The following is a 19,967-nucleotide window of genomic DNA, read 5'->3' on the forward strand; positions in this document are numbered from 1 at the left end:
AGACAGAACAGACAAACCTTTCTCGTTCCACAGTTAAATGCCAATGATATTCAGATCCTGATGACTCCGCTGACTGTAGAAACTTGTTTATTGAGATCCCAGTCTCAATTATTCTCAATTAATATCCTATAAAATGAATTCACAAAACAAAGCTCACAGTCAGTGCAAGATGAATAGTGAAGGCAAACACTTCTCTCGGTATGTGTTTGATGTGTAAATGCTCCTCTTCAAATCACCCCGCCCCCACCCAGGAAGAGGACACGTGCATGCTCCTTGCTGTACCTTGCCCCAAATAAAGATGGTGGCCATAACCCAGGACCTCTCATTGCCTGAGGCCCAAGCCATCTTCCCCTTTGCTGCAAACGTGGGATCAAGAGTTTCTAATTCAGACTAATACCTGCACAGAGTGTAACTAAACCCTCCCAGTCTACACTGATACATTTCATCTGGTTCCTGCTGCCACTCTCCCCTTTCCGCCTCCTGCACACACCATGGGTCATGACGGGTTCAGTGACCCTTCCTCAGAACCGATGGCAGCTGGGAAAATTAGAATCCCTTCAGGAAACAGACCCTTTGGCCCAACAATTCCACACCCACCCTCCAAAGTTTATCCCACCCAGACCCATTCTCCTATTCTATTACTCTCCATTTCCCCCGAACTAATGCACATCCCTGAACACTACGGGAACCTTAGCTGGGCCAATTCACCTCACCTACAGATCTTTGGACTACAGGAGATAGGGGTTAAAGAGTAAATAATAGGTGGGGACAGAGCCCAAAGAGACACAGGAACATTTGGAAAAATAAAGGAGTGGGAAGTTGGAAAGCTGTTAATGGAGGAGACAGGAACCTTCCAGCATCTCAGTGGCGGTGGTGGAAATGGCAGCTGATGATCTACATTGTGCCTGCAAAAAAGACCCTGAGCTTCCAGTTGCCTGCTCTTTAACACACAAGACTGTTCCCTGTCCAACATCTCTGTCTCATGCTTACTGCAGTGTTCCAGTGAAGCTTGATGCAAGCTGGAAGAACACTTCAGAACATACCAAATGGCTTCCTATTTCAAAGACTGCAATTTCCCCTCACATGTGGTCACCAATGGCCTCCAGTGTATCTCCTCCACTTCCCACACCACTGCCCTTGAACCCCATCCCTCCAAATGCAACAAAGATGGAATCCCCCATCCTAACCTTCTACCCAGATACACTGCATCATCCTCTGCTCTTTCCACCATCAGATCCAACCCCCTGAGATATATTTCCCTCCCCACCCCTTTCAGCATTCCACAGATACCATACCTTCTGTGACTTCCACGTTAGATCCACAGTCCCCACCAACCCACCCTCCACTCCAGGCACCTTCGCTTGCCACTGCAAGAGGTGGAAACCTGTGCCCACACCTTCCCCTCACCTCCATCCAAGGCACCACTGGATCCTCCCACATCCAGCAGAGATTTCCCTGCCCACCCAAACACCTCACCTATTGTGTTCCTTGCTCTCAGGACACCAAATTGTGGAATATTTCATGGAACATTTCTGGGACACATGCACCAACCATCCCGGCCGACCACTTCGGCTACCCCCCACCCCCTCCGTCACCACACTGCCAAGGACATGCAAGCCCTCCATCCCAAATCCGAGCCACCCGACACCTGGAGGAAGAACACCTCATCTTCCACCTTGGGAACTTTCAACCACACGGCATCAAGGTTTCCTCATCTCCCATCCCCCAACTTATCTCAGATTCAACCCACAAACTCAGCACTGGCCTCTTGAACAGTCCCACCTGTCCATCTTCCTTTCCAATTGTCCATTCCACCCTCTCACCACGACCCTCCATCTACAACCACCTATTGCCACCCTAGCTCCCTTCCCTCCAACTCCAAACACCCCTCTCTATTTATTTCTCAGCCATATTCCACCACCCACATTTCTGATAAAGTGCTGACATGCCCAATACGTCAATTCCCCTGCTCCTTGGATGCTGCCTGACCTGCTGTGCTTTTCCAGCGCCAAACTTGAACACAAACCGGAAGAACAACACCTCATCTCCCACTCGGGGACCCTGCAACCCTCTGGCTTCAACAACAAATTCAATAATTTTAGGTCCTGAACTCTCCCACGTCTTAGTGTCTTTGCCCCCTACCCCACATACCAGGCCTTGTTATTACGTAGCCTGCCACTACACACTACCTATTGTTAGCCACAAAGAGTCCCCATAAACAGCTATTCACCCTCCCCCCGTCCGATCGTCATCCACTCCTTTGTCCAACTGCTCTTATCTCTCTCTTTGGACTCTATCCCCACCTATCATTTACTCCTTACCCCCTACCTTCTGCATAAAAACAGACTTTTTTTTCTCAGTAAAATCAGTTCCTGAGGAAGCATCACTGAATCGAAAATGCGAACTGATTTCTTTTCACAGATGCTGCCAGATCTGCTGAGCATTTCCAGTACCTTCTGGTTGTTGTGTGTGATTTACAGCATCCGAGGTTCTTTTGGTTCTAATTTACCCGGAGTATCTAATTCAGGTCCAGCAGACGGAAACAGTGTTTATCAACCTTCCCAGTCCACACTAACTCCATCTCTCTCCCAGTATCTGCTGTCTCTCCCACTCCTTCACATTCAGTCCCCCCTCACAGTGACACTGCGCCTGAAAAGCTGATGGTCATGTGTTGGCCTGCTGGACCCACCCCTCATTCACTCCCATTGGCTGGAGGATCATGCCAACTCTCCTATTGGTTTGAAGCTGTGTCAATCAGCCAGGCCCCATTGTGACATGATTGGTGGGATCCTCCCAGATGCATCAGAGGCTGAGGGGTGACCTCATAGAGGTTTATAAAATCATGAGGGGCATGGGTAGGATAAATAGACAAGGTCATTTCCCTGGGGTCGGGGAGTCCAGAATGAGAAGGCATAGGTTTAAGATGAGAGGGGAAGAATTTAAAATGGATCTGAGTGGCAATATTTTTCCCCACTGATGTTGGTTCGTGTCTGGAATCTTCTGTCAGGAAGTGGAGGATGTTGGTACAATTAAACCATTTGGCATTTGGATGGCTTTATGAATAGGAAGGGTGTAGAGTGATATGTGCCAAGTGTTGGCAAATGGGTCTAGATTAGGTTGGGATATCTGGTCAGAATGGACCAGTTTAACCAAAGGGTTTATTTTCATGCTGTACATCTCTACGGCTCTGCCCTGTGATGAGCTTCATCATTCACAGTGAATGGGTCAGTATCACAGAGCACAGGGACTGGAGGCTATTCTGCCCAATGGGGCTGTACTCTCTCCCTCTGGAGATGGTGCCAGTCAGTCCCAACTCACCTTCCATTTGGACATAGCCCTCAAAATCCTTCCTTAAAAATGTTAAACTTCAAATTTGTATTGACAATAACTACTGAATCTGCATCCAGCTGTCGGTCAAACTGTTGCAGATGCTCAGATCTTAGTGAGCAAAATAATCTTCACATTTTTCTTTGCATTATTTGCCTGTTACCTGAAAATAGTTAATAAAAATTGTGACGTTAAAGATTTCTCACTCTGTCTCTCTGTAAATGAAATACCCTGGAAACAAATCAACTCCTGGTCGAAATCACTGCTTAACCTTCTCAGCTCCAAGGAGAATTGTCTGACCTTCTGCTAACTCTCCATAAAAGAGAAACCTATCTTAATTTTAATTTATTAGTGCCATAGAGATGTACAGCACTGAAACAGACCCTTCAGTCCAACTTGTCCATGCCGACCAGATATCCTAAATTAATCTCGTCCCACATGCCAGCCCTTGGCCCATAGCCTTCGAAACCTTTCGCAATCACATATCCAGTGAGATGCCTTTTAAATGTTGTAACTGTACCGGCCTCCACACTTTCTCTGGCAGCTCATTCCATACACATACTACGATCAGCTTGAAACTTTGCCCCTAATATCCCTTTACAATCTTTTCCCTCATGCCTGTGCTTTCTAGTTTTGGACTCACCTAAACAGGAATAAGACCCTGGCTGTTTACCCTATCCATGCCCTTAACGATTTTATCAACCTCTATGGTCACTTCTCAGCATCCGATTCTCCAGTGAAAACAGCCTCAGTCTATTCAGCCTCTCCCTATGGTTCAATCCCTCAACCCTGGCAACATCTTTGCATCTTTTCTGAATCCTTTCAAGATTCTCAATATCATTCCAATAGCGGGGAGACAAGGACTGAAAGCAGAATTCCGGAAGTGGCTGAATGAATGTCCTGTACAGCCGCAAACTGACGTCACAACTCCTGTACTCAATGCACTGACCAGTAAAGGCAAGTACACCAAACACTCTCTTCACTACCCTCCCTATCTATGATTCTACTTTCAAGGAATTATGAACCTGCACTCCAAGATCTCTTTGTTCAGCAACACTCCCCAGGACATTCCCATTAAGTGTATAATTCCCACCCTGATTTGCTTTTCCAAAATGCAGAACCTCACATATATCTAAATTAAACTTCATCTGCCACTCCTCAGCCCATTTGATCGGAGTCTCATTGTACTTTCAAGTAACTTTGCTATCCATTGCACCTCCAATGTTGGTGTCTATTGTAAACCTACTAACCATAGCTCCTATATTCACATAGAAATCATTTATATCAATGGCAAAAAGCAGTGGACCCAGTACCCAGCCTGACAGCATATTGCTCATCACAGGCTTCCAGTCCAAAAAGCATCCTGCACTATGACACTGACTGCTCATCAAGGTTAGAGCTCATGGCATACAGGGAGATCTAACCATTTGGATACAGAACTGGCTCAAAGGCAGAAGACAGAGGGTGGTGATGGAGGGTTGATTTTCAGACTGGAGGCCTGTGACTAGTGGAGTTTTACAAGGATCACTTCTGGATCCACTACCTTTCGTCATTTATATCAATGACTTGGATGTGAACATAGGAGGTATAGTTAGTGAGATGACACCAAAACTGGAGGTGTAGTGGACAGTGAAAAAGATTACCTCAGAGTACAATGGGATCTTGATCAGATGGGTGAATGGCTGAGCAGTGGTATTTTGGGAAAGCAAATCTTAGCAGGACATATACTCTTAATGGTAAGGTCCTGAGGTGTGTTACTGAACAAAGAGGCCTTGGAGTGCAGGTAGATAGGATAGTGAAGGCAGCATTTGGTATGCTTGCCTTTATCGGACAATGTATTGAGTACAGGAGTTATGAGATCATGTTGCAGCTGTACAGGACATTGGTTAGGCCACTTTTCGATCGTTGCGTACAAATCTGGTCACCCTCCTCTTGGAAGGATGTTGTGAAACTTGAAAGGGTTCAGAAAAGATTTACAAGAACGTTGCCAGGGTTGGACGATTTGAGCTAGGCTGGGGGTTGAATAGAGGTTGAATAGACTGGGGTTGTATTCCCTGCAGCGTCGGAGGCTGAGAGGTGATCTTATCTATGTATATAAAAACATGAGGTGCATGGATAGGATAAATAGACAAAGTCCTTTCCCTGGCGTGGGGGATCCCAGCACTAGAGGGCATAGGTTTATGGTATGAGGGGAATGACTTTAAAGAGACTTGAGAGGCAACGTTTTCACACAGAGGGTGGTACGTCGATGGAATGAGCTGCCAGAGGAAGTGGTGGAGGCCATTACGATTGCAACATTTAAAAGGCATCTTCATGTGTATATGAATAGGAAGGAAATGGGCCGGGTGCTGACAGGTGGGACTAGATTGCGTTGTGATATCTGATCAGCATGTACTGGTTGGACCGACGGGTCTCTGTTTCTGTGCTGTCCATCTATGACTCTTTGACCTTCCAGCCAATTCCGTATCCAAACAGCGAGTTCTGCCAGAATTCTATGGTATTGAACCTGCTAACCAGTGTGTTATGTGAAACCTTGTGTCTTTCTCAAGTCCAAGTTAATGATTTCAATGCACAAAGCTATGCTGACTCTCCCTAATAATTTATTGCTTTTCCAATGACATGTAAATCCTGTCCCTGAGAATCCCTTCCAACAACTTCTCTGCCACTGACTTCAGGCTCACCGGTCCATAGTTCCCTAGCTTTTCCTTACCACCTTTCTCAAATAATGGCTCCAGTCTTACCGCACCTCACTTGTGGCGATCGATGATACAAATATCGCAGCGAGAGGCCCAGCAAAAGCTTCCCTCATTACCCACAAAGTTCTGGGATACACCTGATCAGATTCCAGGGATTTATCCACCTTTATGCGTTTTAAGACATCCAGTACCTCCTCCTCTGTAATATGAACACTTGCCAAGTTATCACTATTTATTTCTCCAACATCTCTAACTTCCATATCCCCTTTCAGTACAAACTGACATGAAATACTTATAGAATCTCTCCCACCTCCTGCTGTTCCCTTATAGTCCCCTAGGGACTTACTCAAACCCAGTGTTTTGTACCTGCCATATCCTCCCTTCATTTTCTTGAGCAGAGACTCAATTTCTCAGGTCATGCAGCATTCTCGACGCCTCCCAGCCTTGGCCTTAACAGGAACATACTGTCTGTGTACTCTCATTGTCGCAGGCCTATGGAGGCAATGGCAGATGAGGACAGAGAAACAATCATTATCAGTAAAGAGGTAGTGTTGGGAAAGCGAACAACTCATCCTTATCTCTATAATTCCTCTCTAGCCTCAGAACTATCACTATCTCTGCATCAAAATCATCTCAATCTCTGCAACATCCTCCAATCTCTAATCTCCTCTAGTCTCAACACACTCTCTATCTTTCATCTTGTCCACCCTCACAAATCTCTGTGATGTGCCTTTCTTTAATTCCAGCCTTCAGGATAACCCATTTTTATTTCAGATTCCTGCACCCAGAGCTCCACAATGTCCCACTTAACCTCTGTCACATTTTCCTCCAAAAATGTTAATTAATCACGTAACATCTATTCTAATATCACCTTCTCTGACCTGGTTTCTATTGTGGCTTGTCACATTCCTATATTACGCGTCTGTTGTCTACATGACGGAAAACGGTTTTGTGGTCCATTGGGTTTATGCTGTAAAGAAATCTTCCAGCTGACTATTTTAATCGCATTTTCCAGCACAGACCCCATAGACCTGTCAGCCTTGGCCTTGCAAGCGTGTTCCTAAATAGATTTTAAATGCCTTCTGGATTTCTGTCTTTCACTCTCTTCCAGACGGTGAGGTTTAGTGCAACTGTTGCTCTATGCTATCACCCACAGGTTTCAGAGCAGCTGGGTCTGTGTGAACCACAGATCGCCCACACATTGTGAAGGATGGCAGGGTCCCTGAGACGGGGCACAGGATATTTACCAGAATGGTTCAAGGAATGAGGGATTTTAGTTGCAGAATGTGTGGGGCTTTTTTAACTTAATTGTTCACGTGAAATGTGTGTTGCTAATACACATCAAGAATAACCATCCGCAATTAATGGACTCTCATTTTCAACCTCTCCCCTTGCCTGTGCTGTGGTAATATTCAGGTTAACCACTACTAGATATCTCTCTCTAATGAGAGAGCAGTCCTATGGTCGGGTAGGACAATGCTGACTTCATCTTTTACACAGTGATGCCACTGTGCCTCGAGGGTGGGGAAAGGGAATGCTGAAGGTGGTGGATGGGAAACCTCTCAGGTACAGCACATTATCCTGGAGGATGTTCACTTTGTTTAATATTGTTGGGGGGGGGGGGTGCACTGATGCAGGCAAGTGGAGAATGTTCCAATACAATTCTGATGTGAACCTTATAGAGAGCAAACAGACATTGGGGAATCAGGGGTTTGGGGAAACTGAGGAGTTCTCCTTGTAGCAAAGGAAATTTGGGGAGCTGTGACAAAGCGGTTTACAAAAGTTACACATTATAATAAACCTTCGACCCTTCAGCTCAATATACAAGGATTACAGGACACATGTTGAAGATTTGGGAAGATCTATTGAGAGGATGGTTTGATTCAAAGGAGAACTTTTATTCAGCAAATGGTATTGATCTGGAACACAATACTCTCACACAATATGAATATCCAGGGCCTGATGTATTGAGTAATTCTGTCAGAGTTTGGCGTTACAGTGACTGAGATTACCATCTGAATATCTGCCTGTAATACAAGTTTATAAAATCCGTCACTGTCAGTTCAAGTTTGAAACTCATACAATCCCCTCCTCCTGGCCCAGGAGGACTGTACACATTACCCCTGGTGGAGGTTAGCAGGCAATTCAGGGGCAAATCTGTGTGGGTTTCTATGAGTTTCCACCTTGGGACTTCATGTGACTGAACATGGGACAGAATATCCCAAGATTCAGTGAGATATGGAGAGCAGAATTTCCTTCCTTTTCTTTCCTTCCGTGCTGACGCTGTGCCTCCTCAATGAGACATGGGGTGTGAAAGTCTTATGCACCTTGATGGGCAAGATGTCTCCATTCTGACCAATGGGCAACAAGCTCCTCCCAGTCATTAAACAGGGTATCCCTGAAAGATAACAACCGTGCATGCTTGCCACTGCCCAGTGCTCACAGTACATGTTTCGAATAATGAGGGGGTAAATCTCCTAGAAAAGGCATTACAGGAAAGTTCCAAAAGGTTATAAACAGTTTACATAGAGATATTCACAGGAAACCTAGGCAACAAGTTGGCAAATAGACTATAACTTGGGATAAACTGTAGAAAGCTGCATCACAAAAGGGACTGGGGAAAATGAGCAGGAAACACAGAAAGCGAGCACACAGTTACAACAGGGAATCAGGAAAGGGGAATGGAATGCTGTCCCTTATTTCAAAGAGTTTGCAATATAAGAGTTTGGAATATATACCTTAGGGCAACTAAACAAATGGCAAGTGAGACCACATCTGGAGTAACGTGAACAGATTTGGTCACTTTAGTTCATGAAATAGAGAAGTTTATTGGAGGCATTTCAGAGAAGATCCATTGGGATGATCCCTGTTTTGAAGGGATTATCCTGTAAGCAAAGGCTGAATAAGTTGGGAATATACTCACTGGACTTTGGAAGAATGGGAGATGATCTCTTTGAAACATACAGGATTCTGTCAAGGTTTGACAGGGTAAATATGGAGAGGATGTGTCCCATTACGGGTGAGTCTTGAACCAGATTCTGGGTCAGTCGCGGAATCAAGGGTTCTGTTTCTGATTTGTCAAGTTAAATGCAACACCGACACAGGTTAGGGTTTCAGTCGCAATGGAGCTGGGGTGAAAAGGAGACAAGCAACGTTTAAGAGATTGGAATTCCTGGTGTTTGTGATTGTGTAGATGCCTGATCAGAAGGTCACCTTGGGGTCAGATATGAGAGCAATATTGTGAAGAATGTAGTTCTGCCTCAGACATTTCCCCGTGAGAGGGAGGGACACAGCAGAAAGGGAAATGAATTTGGAATAGCAACTGAAGGCAATTGGTTTAACAATTACAGTGTTTCATTGGATTCAATTGCAGCTAATCGAAGCGTGGTAAGCAGTTTGATAACTGAGTAATAGTGGAGTAATGGAGAGGGATGATGGGGAGGGAGAGCCGGGCATTGTCAGTGTACATGTGAAACCTAACACTGTGCTTTTGGGCGACGTTACCTCCTGGCAGTGTGTAGGGTAGAAACAGGACGGGCCAAGGATAGATCCTGGAGGGACACCAAATACAATGAACTCAGAAAGGAAAGGGAGAGTGGAGATGGAGCAGGATTTTCCAATGATGGTGAGGTCAAATATTAGGTTTTAGCCGAATGGGAGAGAAGGACATAACCAGAAAAAACAGACAGACAGATCATGGAACAATATTGCAATGTTGGTGTGTGTGTGTGGGGTGGTGGGGGGGGGGGGTGCGGGGGGGGGGGGGGGAAGAGCGCTGACAAGCAGGAGGATGAGAGAGAGATTTGGAATGTCCATGATTTAGCTACACTAGTGTAAATGGTCAAGATGACCTCTAATAAGGCTCGACAAGGGACTTGAGGAAATGCAAGTTTAGGACTAAATTGAGGAGCACCCTTGTGAGGCAGTTTGGCTCGGTGGGCTAGTGGAGAGGGAGGAAAGAAGCAGAGGCAGCTGATCAGATTGTTTCAATGTTATGGACAGAGAAACTCCATGTGCTCCTCACTCTTGTTGTTGGAGGGGAGGATGGAGGAGACATGGTAATGGACATTCTTTTTATTTCCAAAACAATAAACAAAACCTGTGATAGTGATTCTAAAAATAAGTGAACAAACCTGTCGTATTTATCATTTATCAAGAATATTAAAATATACAACTGAAGTTCAGGTTTGAATCCCAAATCGGTAGAGGGTGGCTCTGAAGTCAAGAAAAAACAACTGTAATGAAGAATCTACTGTTTGCCATGGAACCATTGGGGATGTTTTTCTGCTATTGACAATGTCCTTAAGGGAAAGAAACCCGACAGTAGGCCCATCAAATCACTCATTGTATTAATCACTGCACAGTCTCAACAAAGGAATGAAACTGGATGGACCACATTACATCTACCAATGCACTGGAAAATACAACAACACAATCAGCCCTCTTGACCCTGCAACTTCCACCTCACTGTGGGCCAACAGCAGCAGCAAAACTGTACTCCAGCCCAATCTGAAATCTCATGGCCTGATATCCCCCACTCAACCATTAACATCAAGCCAGGGGAATCAACCCTGGTTCAATGGTGAATGCAGGAGGGCATGCCAGGAGCAGTACCAGGCATACCTAAAAATGAGGTGCCAACCTGGTGAAGCTAACAAACCTGCATGCCAAACAGCACAAGCAAAACTAAATAGAACTAAGTGATCCCATAGCCAATAGATTAGATGTGAGTTCTGCAGTTCTGCCACACCTCGTCAAGAATAGTGATGGACAATTAAACAACTCACTGGAGGAAGCATCACAGATATCCCCACCCTTACAGATGGAGAGGTCTCACACATTCATGCAACAGATAAGAGGACTGCAATAGCAGCGATTTTCAGCCAGCAGTGCCAAGTGGCTGAGCCTTCTCCATTGGTCCCTGACATCACAGATATGAATCGACTTGGTTGAAAACTCATTTCAAATCAGATCAAGAAATGGATAAGCAGTGTAAAGGTATGGGCCCTGCCAATATTTTGGCAATAATACTGTTGGCTGTGCTCCAGAACCTGCTGCCCACCAAGGCAAGTACTGCTCCAGCAATGGCACCTACTGACTTTGTGGAACATTACTCAGGGATGTTCCAACACAAAAACACAGGGCAGATCCAACTCAGCCAATTCCCCTCCATCAGTCCACACTCGCTCAGCAGTGAAGTGATGGAAGGTGTCATCAACAGTGTTGTCACGCAGCTGCTCAGCAATAACCTGCTCACCGATGCCCAGTTTGGGTTCTGCCAGGGCCAATCAGCTCCTGAGCTTGTGACAGACTTGATTCACAAACTGACAAACAGCTGAATGAGGTGAGGATGACAGACCAGCCCCCCTCCAAGACCACTATTTCGACTTCAGTGATATCACCTGACCTCACCACAGTCTCAGCTCATTCGCTGAAACTCTCATTCATTCCATTTAGTAACTCTAGATTTCATTATCTAAACCAGCATCCCACATTCACCTTCCCGATAATCTCAAGAATATTGAAAACTCTACTGCTGAAGTGCTCACTTGTACCAAAACTTGCCGATCAATCAAAAGACTCCCATTTTTAAGCAACAACAATTTACTTTCGGACATTTGAAATAATTCCTGGCTGTAATCATTCCTGTCTCCCTGCACCACACACCCTTTCATATCTCAATAACTCATTTTAGTTCAGACTCTCAATGATGTTCACCTGTGTGACGGTTTCTATAGACTGCAAAGGAACATGGTCTGGAATCCCCACTCTAACCCTCTAAGATCTGCTTTCTTTCTTTAAGGCATTCTTGAAAAACTGCTTATTTGGCAATGGTTGTGGTCACTGGACACAATATTCGCCATCTGTAGCCTTATGTCAAAAGTTCTCAATAATATTTTTTGTGAAATTAAAACCATGATGATTTGTAAGGATATCTTCTACTCTTCAATATCGCTGAGTGAATAATCTGTAATGTCTCTTACCCAACCACCTTCACCTTACAAATTGCAGCAGTACAAGGAAGTCAAACATCACCCTCTCCACAGGCAACAAGGCTTTGGCATTGATCACTGGTTTCTGTGGAAGGAGAAATACACAGTTGATGTTTCAGGGAGTGCAATATGAATTATAGGGAATGAAAATGGTGCAGAATTTGACTGTCAGAAATGGAAGGAAAATGCACTCGCTTATTGGAAAAAAGAATTCTTGACTGTCAAAGATATTGTGGAAAAAATAACCTGATAATGGAACAGCATATGGTCAGGAGCCGGACAGCAGTGGACAATTCATTTACATTCCTGAAGAAGGGCTTATGCCCGAAACGTTGATACTCCTGCTCCTCGGATGCTGCCTGGCCTGTTGTGTTTTTCCAGCTCTACATTTTTCAATTCATTGACAAAACAGCTGTGAAAGTAATAGTAAAATACTATACAGAGCAAAAATACACCCATGAGAGACTGAGGAAGCTAGATAATGAACAAGTGGACATCAGAGAACCCAGAGTTGAACCAGAGCAGAGTTCACTTTTATGATCCCACAGTCAAAGATGTCTAGCACAGAAACAGGCTTTTTCGGTCCAACCTATGCCAACCAGATATCCTAACCTAATCTACCTAAATTAAATCCTTTTTGCCACTCCTCAGCCCATTGGCCCATCTGATCAATATCCCACTGTACTCTGAGATAACCTTCTTCATTGTCCACAATACCTCCAAGTTTGGTGTCACCTGCAAACTTAATAACTATACGGCCTCTATTCACATCCAAATCATTTAAATGAATGACGAAACAAATCCAGAAAAAAATCCATTTCTCTGGGTTTGAATGTGCTCTGTGTAAATCCTGCCCTATGACTCTTTTTTACCAGGGAAGGCTGTACAAACATCCCTCTGAACTTTGCCCCTTACAAAGCTGGCGGCCGCGCACGTGTCCAGTGAATCATTGCCCCGAATAAAGATGGCGGCACTCACTCGGGCCGATTACTCAACAAGGCACATTCCCATTTGCTGCAAAAACGGGACTGTAAGTTTCAAATTTGTATTTTCCGATGTGCAGCAAATGATTGTAAAACCTCTCAGACCATACCAATACCATTTCCCTCCCACTTCCTGCTGTGTATTTCTTTCCTTACCAACAGCTCACCGCGCACACACATTCCGAACATCCGCGCCCACCGCGGAGGATGATCACGTGGATGATCACGTGGTATAGTCTAGTACCCCCCCCCCCCACCCTCATTCACTGATTGGCCGGAGGACCAACTGCCCCGCCAGGTCCTCCAGCTCCTGCCCTGTCTAGGCATTGGTCCGCCGCTGACATCAATCACTTCTTCGGTCCAACCTGTCCGTGACAACCAGATATACAAACCTAATCTATCTAAATTAAATCCTATCTGCCTGTCCTCAGCCCACTGGCCCATCTGATCAATATCCCATTGTATTCTGAGATAACCTTCTTCATTGTCCACAATACAACTGTTGGCTGGAGCTTGCGCACGGCTTTTGTTGCTGTTTCTCAGTTACAAGAGTGAGAGACAAAGTTAAAAATCACACAACCACTTGATGAAGGACCAGCAAAGAAGTGCTTCCAAGTAAACCTGTTGGACTATAACCTGGTGTTCTGTGAATTTTAATTTTGTCGATCCTAATCCAACACCTCCAAGTCACGAGTGATGGAGGCATGCATAATACAAGAACAAAAGATCTAGGAAAAGGAGAAGGCCGTCCTGCCCTTCGAGCCTGCTCTACCATTCAATAAGATCATGGCTGATCATTTTGTGGACGCAGTACCATTTACCCACGTTCTCACCGTATTCCATAATTAATTATTTCTCTTTTTTAAAAAACTAATTTAGCTTTAAAAACATTACTGAACTAACATCAACTACTTCCCTGGGCAATGCACTCCATCGAGGTCAAGAAGTTCCTTCTCAATTCAGTCCTAAATTTGCTGCCTGTAATCTTGTGGTGATGCCCTCTTGTCCTAGCTTCATCTGCCAGTGGAAACATTCTCTCTATTTCTATTTTATCCATTCCATTCATTATTTTATATCTTTCCATTCTTCTGAATTCCAATGAATATAATCCCAATCTACTCAGTCTCTGTTAAACCAAACTCCTCACCTCCGGAGTCAACATAGTTAACCTCCTCTGCACACCCTCTAGTGCCAGTATATCCTTGAGCAAGAAAGGAGATAAAAACTACATGGAGTACTCCAGGTGTGGGCTCACTCGCACCCACTATAGTCCACCTCTGCTTTTAAACACAATCCCTTCAGCAATGAAGGACAATATTCCATTTGTCCTCTGAATTGATTGTTGTACCTGGTGACCAACCCTCATACAGAAGGATGTTCAGGTGCCTCTGCATAGCAAATAATGCATTTTAAAAAAATTCAAGTAGTAATCTTTTTACTAATATTACTCCAACCAAAGAGTATGACTTTACATTTATGAACATAATATTCGACTTGCCAAACCATTGCCCACTCACTCAATGTATCTCGTTTCCTCTGCAAAGTTTCCCAGTCCTCCGCACACATTGTTCTGATACTCATCTTAGTGTCATATGCAAACGTTGACACCCTACATGTGGTCCCCAACTCCAAATCATCTGTCTCAATTCTAAATAATTGCAGTCCCAACACTGATCCTAGAGGCACGCTACTAGTTACTGATTGCCAGCCAAAATAAGGCTTATTTATCCCCACTCTTTGCTTCCTGTTAATCAACCAATTTTCTATCCATGCTAATACTCTATCCCATGCACTCTAAGACAATGCAATAGCCTCTTGTGCAGCACCTTGTTGAAGGCCTTTTGGAAATCCAGGCACGCCGCATCCACTGGGTCCCCATTGTCCACCTTGCTCGAAATGTCTCCACAGAATTACAAACGATTTGTCAAGCATGACCTGCCCTTCATGAATCCATGCTCCGTCTGCCCAATGGGACAATTTCTATCGAGATTCCCTGCTATTTCTTCCTTCATAATAGACCAAAGCATCTTTCCAACTACAGAAAATAAACTAACTGGTGTAGAATTCCCTATCTTTTGTCCACCACCTTTTCTTACAGTCCTTCCTTTTCACTGGAATATGTTTTTGCTGAGCACTTCCTAAAAGGTCTTTGAAAATTTTTCACTGCTCATCAACTGTCCCACCATAAAATCTTTGTTTCCAGTCTACTTTATCCAGGTTCTCCATCATTCTATTTTAGTTCCCCGTGTTCAAGCACAGGACCAAGGTATTAGATTTTATCTTCACACTCTCCATATGTGTTCTAACTTCAACCTTACAGTGATCACTTCTTCCAAGAGGATCCCTAACTCTGAGGTCATTAATTATTCCTGGCTCATTGCACAGGGGCCAGATTTTGGATAGCTTGCTCCTTGTCAGTTCCATTTCATACTGTTCAAAAAAACTATCATGGATAAACTTAATGAACTCCACATGGCTACCCTGACTGAGCTGGTTCGACCAATCTACATGTAGATTAAAATCACCCATGGTAATAGACATGCCATTTTTACAGGCATTAGTTACTTCTTTGTTTATTGCCGATCCCAATGTGACGTTATTATTTTACCTACACACTGTGCCTATCAGTGACTTTCTTGTTAACAATTTGAAAGCATCATTCTTGTTTCTCCTAATGTATGGCAATAAAAACAACTACTTGCATTGTATGGAATCTTTCAGAATAGCAAATCTCCTAAGGTGCTTCATGGATGATCAAAACATTGATTAAAGAGAATTATTTTAAAATACATCTTAAAAGAGGATAGAGAAGGTTAGGGAGGGTATTCCACAGACTTCTGTCCTTGGCAGCTCCAATTGTGGAGTGATGCAGGTGTGGTGGGTTGGAAAGGGAACATGCAAAGGGGAAATCGAGGAGTGCAGGCAGTGCATAAAGTCTTAAGGACAGAGGAGATTCTGGACTGAGTCTGTCTGTCGTAGACAGTATGGCTGCCTCATGGAATTTGAAGCACCGCAATGGGCCCATGCATGTCATGTTAGTCAAGGATAGTATAACGGTGGCTGAGAGAACATTTGATGAGGACTTCTCTACTGAAGTAGTGTGGGCTGAGGTTAGAAACAGGAGAGGGGAGGTCACACTGCTTGGACTTTTTAATCGGCTGCTGCAGAGGTCCAGGGAGGGGGAAGAGAGGATTAGCAAAATTACACTGGGTAGGAGTGAAAGTAACATGGTGGTCATTATGGGGGACTTTAACTTCCCTAACATTCACTGAAAATGCTATAACTCTAGTATATCAGATGTATCAGTTTTTGTCCAATGTGTACGGGAGGGTTTCCTGACACAGTAAGTCGAAGGGCCGACAAGAGGGAATGCCACATTGGATTTGGCGCCTGGTCATGAACCGGACTAGGTGTTTGGTTCAGTTGTAGGTGAGCACTTTGGAGAGATGAGTACAATTCAGTTATGTTTAGTTTAGCGATGGAAAGTGATAGGTACATGTCACAGGTGAAGAATTATCGATGGGGCAGTGGCAATTATAATGCAATTCAGCAAGAATTAGGATGCATAGAATGGGGTAGCAAAATGCAGTGGATGCAGACAATAGAAATGTGGAGCTGGTTTAAGGAACAGATATTGTGTGTCCTTGATAGGTATGTCCCTGTCAGGCAGGGAGGAAGTGATAAGGTAAGGGAACTGTAGTTTACGACAGAAATTGCATCTCTTGTGGAAATTGGAGAGTTGCTAAACGAATATTTCTCATTGGTTTTCACTCAGGAAAATGAGAATATTGCAGACAATAATGAGGTAGAAGATGTTAGACGAGAAAGGATCGAGGTTAGTTACGAACAGTTGTTATCAATTCTAAAAGGATTGAAAGTAGACAAGTCCCCTGGGCTGGATGGGATTTATCCATGGATTTTCTGGGAAGCTAGGGAGAAGATAGCAAATACTTAGGCTTTGATATTGAGTCGTCATTGCCTACAGGTTCAGTACCAGGTGACTGGATGATTGCAAATGTTATGCCCTTGATCAAGAAGGACAGTCGAGATGACCCAGGTAATTATATACCAGTGAGCCTTACTTCTGTTGTGGGAAAGGTTTTGGAAAGGATTATGAGAGACAATATTTGTAATCATCTGGCAAACAACAATATGATTTCAGATTGTCAATATGGTTTCGTCAAGGGCAGGTCGTGTCTCACAAACTTCAGTGAGTATTTTTGCGATGGTGACCAAGCATTTTGATGAGGGTAGGGCAGTTGACGTGGTATACATGGACTTCAGTAAAGCCTTTCATAAGTTTCCAAATGTTAGGCTCTTAGAGAAAATGCAGCGACATGGAATTGAGTGTGATTTAGTAGTTTGGATTAGAAACTGGCTTTCTGAAAGAAGGCAGCGACTGGTGGATGATGGAAAATAATCAGCCTCCAGTCCGGTTATTAGTGGTGTGCCACAAGGATCTGTTTTGGGACCACTGCTGTTTGTCATTTTTTATAAAAGTCTTAGACGCAGGCATAGGTGGATGGATTGGTAAATTTGCATATGACACGAAAGTCAGTGGAGTAGTGGACAGTGTGGAAGAATATTACAGGTTGCAAGGGGACTTGGATAAACTGCAGAATTGGGCTGAAGGGTGGCAAATGGAGTTCAATGCAGCTAAATGTGAGGTGATACACTTTGTGAAGAATAACAGGAAGGCAGAGTACTGGGTCAATGGAAACATTCTTGGTAGTGTAGATGTGCAGAGGGATGTTGGAGTCCACGTACATAAATGCCTGAAAGTTGCCACCCCGGTGTACAGTACTGTTAAGGTGGCATACGGTTTGTTAGGTTTCATTCGTGGATGGATTGAGTTCTGGAACCACAATATGATGCTGCAACTATACAAAACACTGGTGCGGCCATATTTGGAATATTGTGCGCAGTTCTGGTGCACATATTTCGGGAAGGATGTGGAAGCATTGGAAGAGGTGCAGAGGAAATTTACCAGGATGTTGTGTGGTCTGGAGGGAAGGTCTTATGAGGAAAGGTTGAGCAATTTGAACGTGTTCTCATTGGCAAGAAGGCGGCTAAGAGAGGATTTGATAGAGACATACAAGATGATCAGAGGCTGAAATAGGGTAGACAGTGAAAGTCTTTTTCCTAGGATGATGACATCAGTGTGTATGAGGGGGCATAACTACAAATTGAGGGGTGATAGATTTAAGACAGATGTCAGAGGCAGGTTCTTTACTCAGAGACTAGTAGGTAGTGGATTCCACGCCCTAACCAATGTAGTTAACTCAGCCACTATAGTGAGATTTAAACAATCCTTTAGATAAGCACATGGTTGATTTTGGGATAGTGTAGGGGTATGAGCTGAGAATAGTTCACAGGTCGACGCAACATCAAGGACTGAAGGGCCTGTTCTGCACTGTGTTGTTCTCTGGCTATTGTGCTACAAGAGTTTTTTACTGTCTTAAACAGAGTGATGGATCTTGTATTGTGAGCTTACGAAGTGTCACTGATCTCTACCAAACATGTTCGAGGTAGCGAATGCTGCCTGACATGCTGAGCTTTTCCAGCAACACATTTTTCAGCTCTGATCTCCAGCATCTGCAGTCCTCACTTTCTCCATGTACGACATAGAGTCAGGGCAATAATAAGATGCTGCAACAGGAGGGGGACAGGTAGCTCCATACAAAACCCGACTCCTTCTCAACTGTTTTCACCACAAAATCCGAGCACCTTCCAGAAAGGCACCACTATATCCCACCACAACATTTTACCCCACAATGGTGGTATCTGGCTGTGCACTAAGAGGAGTGCAACAGCCTGGACTGGGACCCTGAAACGCTTGGTAAAGAGCCAAATCATCTGAGCATTGAGAGCCCCACCACATTGCATGCATTTTCTATTGTTTGCTCTCTGTTCCTGACTTCCCTTGTTTTTTCCTAATTAACCTGCTAAAAGTTGTTGTTACACACACCTGCACAAGCTGCGAATTGAACCCAGGCCTCTCGGTCCAAGATTCGGGATATTTTCACCGCGTCACAAAACATCGAATCGAACGTCCTTTGTCCCTTGCCTGCGAAGTCACGCCTGAATCAACTCTGCAATTGGGAGGAAGGGGCGGAAACAGGAGGACCGAGTAGCGGCCGGTCCTCCAACCAGAGTGAGTGAGGAGTGGGGCTAAAGCATTCTCGGGGAGTGAACGCTTCAAGATTGGTCAGAGAGCAAACAATTTTACAGGATTGATCATTCTCACTACATCGTGGAGCATTAAATCTCTCTCATAAATCAATGTGAGATTTTAAGAAATCCTGTAGTTGAAATGTAAATCTGATAACGTACATATTTCAAATCGATTTGCACAACTCGAGTAAGAAACTTCTTTTCAAACTCCCAGAACGATTGGTAATTTACATAACTGGCCGTTATGGTTGATTTGGACCGGACAATCTATTTGCATGCTAGACATCTCTATCACTGTAACTCGGCAAAACAATTGTTAATGACTAATATTTTGCCCATCAGTCTGTGCAGTTATGAATATTCTCTGTGAACCCACTGATAACCTCCGGCGCACGCGCAGTTTGGTTTCTATGCAGAGCATGGGCAATGTCACATTGGTCAGGGTAGAGAGACATGGAGCTGCTTTCTCCGGCAGCGACTGCGATCGGCTTCAGAGAGTGACGTTCAGAGCCGGTGTTCGGGACCCTCGCTGGGAGAAAGGAGCGGAGAGAATTCACAAGTAAAGGTTAAAAAAAAATCGAAAAAGACGCTCCAGGCTCGGGTAAAGAGGTGGCGGTCTCTGATCAGGGAAGCGGCCCAGGGTCACGGCCGCCATTTGTTTGAGGGAAGAGGGAGCGCGGACCTGAGGACCGCCATCTTGAGAAGGTCAAGGTGCAGGAGGGCGGGGCTCTCGGGGTCTGTCGAACAATCAGAGGAAAGGGCAGACCCGTTGTTATTGATTAATTCCACGAACA

At 44.4% G+C, this 19,967-nt stretch overlaps 1 long non-coding RNA gene across 1 annotated transcript in view; it reads right to left on the reverse strand.

The window, feature by feature from the left end:
* LOC140454076 (uncharacterized) overlaps positions 1 to 19,036 on the reverse strand; it is a 39,526-nt gene extending 20,490 nt beyond the window's left edge. Inside the window, exons 1-2 of the long non-coding RNA XR_011952610.1 lie at positions 18,968 to 19,036; positions 12,008 to 12,101 (exon numbers count right to left, since the gene is read on the reverse strand). This is a non-coding gene — a long non-coding RNA (uncharacterized lncRNA). The remainder of the gene's footprint in view (positions 1 to 12,007; positions 12,102 to 18,967) is intronic.
* Positions 19,037 to 19,967: the final 931 nt, after the last annotated feature.

This window comes from Chiloscyllium punctatum, chromosome 28 (assembly GCF_047496795.1).
Source record: "Chiloscyllium punctatum isolate Juve2018m chromosome 28, sChiPun1.3, whole genome shotgun sequence".
NCBI classification, from domain to species: domain Eukaryota; kingdom Metazoa; phylum Chordata; class Chondrichthyes; order Orectolobiformes; family Hemiscylliidae; genus Chiloscyllium; species Chiloscyllium punctatum.